Raw genomic sequence first — 2500 nt, 5'->3', positions numbered from 1 at the left:
CTCGCACAGTGCCTCGCACTATAGGGTGACAAAATAGACCGCGCCGAGCGGTCGGCCAGGCCGACGCTTGAAGCCGGAGCGCGCGGCACCGCGGCACTCGACGCGCAAACATTACCGGGTGACCGAATCGCCGGCCGGCGCGCCGCTCCTCGCGGGTCGGGCGCCGGGTAGCAAAGACTTTTTCTCTCGCTTGTCCGAGTTTCGCGTTCGCCGAAGCGTTTGCGAGACCGTTAATGATCCTTCCGCAGGTTCACCTACGGAAACCTTGTTACGACTTTTACTTCCTCTAAATGATCAAGTTAGATCGTCTTCTCGGACGCCGGCTCGACCGTTGCCGGCCGCGCCAGGTCCAATCGGAGGACCTCACTAAACCATTCAATCGGTAGTAGCGACGGGCGGTGTGTACAAAGGGCAGGGACGTAATCAACGCGAGCTAATGACTCGCGCTTACTGGGAATTCCTCGTTCAAGGGAAATAATTGCAATTCCCTATCCCTAGCACGACCGGGGTTCAGCGGGTTACCCAGACCTGTCGGCCAAGGCGAGCACATGCTGATCCGGTCAGTGTAGCGCGCGTGCGGCCCCGAACATCTAAGGGCATCACAGACCTGTTATTGCTCAATCTCGTGTGGCTAAACGCCACTAGTCCCTCTAAGAAGTTAGACGCCGACCGATTGGGTCGCGTAACTAGTTAGCAAGCCAGAGTCTCGTTCGTTATCGGAATTAACCAGACAAATCGCTCCACCAACTAAGAACGGCCATGCACCACCACCCACAGAATCAAGAAAGAGCTCTCAATCTGTCAATCCTCACTGTGTCCGGGCCGGGTGAGATTTCCCGTGTTGAGTCAAATTAAGCCGCAGGCTCCACTCCTGGTGGTGCCCTTCCGTCAATTCCTTTAAGTTTCAGCTTTGCAACCATACTTCCCCCGGAACCCAAAGACTTTGGTTTCCCGCAAGCTGCCGGAGAGGTCGTAAAACTAACGCCCCCCGATCGCTAGTTGGCATCGTTTATAGTCAGAACTAGGACGGTATCTGATCGTCTTCGAACCTCTGACTTTCGCTCTTGATTAAAGAAAACATTCTTGGCAAATGCTTTCGCAGTCGTTCGTCTTGCGCCGATCCAAGAATTTCACCTCTAACGGCACAGTACGAATGCCCCCGTCTGTCCCTCTTAATCATTACCTCGCGCTCCGAAAACCAACAAAATAGAACCGAGGTCCTATTCCATTATTCCATGCACCATTATTCAGGCGAATCGCCTGCTTTGAACACTCTAATTTTTTCAAAGTAAACGTTCCGGCCGCCGCCGACACTCAGTCAAGGGCACCGGCGGAGAACCGGAGGTGAGGCCAGGACGGCCAGTACACGCCTTGCGACGGACCGGCCGCCTGCGCCCAAAATCCAACTACGAGCTTTTTAACCGCAACAACTTAAATATACACTTTTGGAGCTGGAATTACCGCGGCTGCTGGCACCAGACTTGCCCTCCAATGGATACTCGTTAAAGGTTTTAAAGTGTACTCATTCCAATTACAGGGCCTCGTTTAGAGTCCTGTATTGTTATTTTTCGTCACTACCTCCCCGCGTCGGGAATGGGTAATTTGCGCGCCTGCTGCCTTCCTTGGATGTGGTAGCCGTTTCTCAGGCTCCCTCTCCGGAATCGAACCCTGATTCTCCGTTACCCGTAAGAACCTCGGTAGGCCAGTACCGTACCGACGAAAGTTGATAGGGCAGACACTTGAATGATCCGTCGCCGGTGCGAGACCGTGCGATCCGCAAAGTTATCCAGAGTCACCAAAGGTTGCGGGCCGAAGCCCGGTCGGTTTTTGGTCTGATAAAAGCACGCCTCCCGCGAGGTCGGCGCTTCACGCATGTATTAGCTCTAGCATTTCCACAGTTAACCACGTAAAACGTACGATCAAATGAACCATAACTGATTTAATGAGCCATTCGCAGTTTCACTGTACGAGAGCTCGTACTTAGACTTGCATGGCTTAATCTTTGAGACAAGCATATGACTACTGGCAGGATCAACCAGGTAGCTACTTTAGCGTAGCCCCGAAAGGCCGACGAAGGAGGCGCCGCTGATGCGGCGCCGTCGCTCGGTCGATGCGAAACCCGAAGGCTTCTCTCCGTTAAAATTTCGTTCTTTGCTCGGCTGCCCGAACTCAGAAAACCGTCACCGCCCGTCGCACCCGCCGGAGTAAGACTTCGTCGGCAGGCCTTTCGACCGCCACGTCGCCAACACCGGCGCGAGCGCAACGCACGCCAGACAACTTCGCCGAAGCGACCGCTCAGAACCCGACAAACTGACACTCGGCTCTTCGCGCAGCAGCAACATCTGCCCAGCGAGCCAATCGCCTTTTCACCGATTCTTTACTTGTCGAAGCTTGTCAGCTCCCACAAGTATAGCAAAGATGAGTGTTGTCCCTGGGGTCTTCCGTTTGAAATTCTAACGTAAAAAAAAGGTGCACGATTGCGCCAGGTGTTGAACTATTG

At 54.0% G+C, this 2500-nt stretch overlaps 1 non-coding gene across 1 annotated transcript; it reads right to left on the bottom strand.

Moving 5' to 3' along the window:
- Positions 1–231: 231 nt before the first annotated feature.
- On the bottom strand, positions 232–2042 carry LOC146143236 (small subunit ribosomal RNA). Its single transcript, XR_014500298.1, has one exon. It is a non-coding gene; the product is annotated as a small subunit ribosomal RNA (ribosomal RNA).
- Between the last annotated feature and the right edge of the window lie 458 nt (positions 2043–2500).

This window comes from Ascidiella aspersa, chromosome 5 (assembly GCF_963924565.1).
Source record: "Ascidiella aspersa chromosome 5, kaAscAspe10.2, whole genome shotgun sequence".
In the NCBI taxonomy this organism is placed as follows: Eukaryota; Metazoa; Chordata; class Ascidiacea; order Phlebobranchia; family Ascidiidae; genus Ascidiella; species Ascidiella aspersa.
This window is presented reverse-complemented; position numbering and strand designations above follow the sequence as displayed.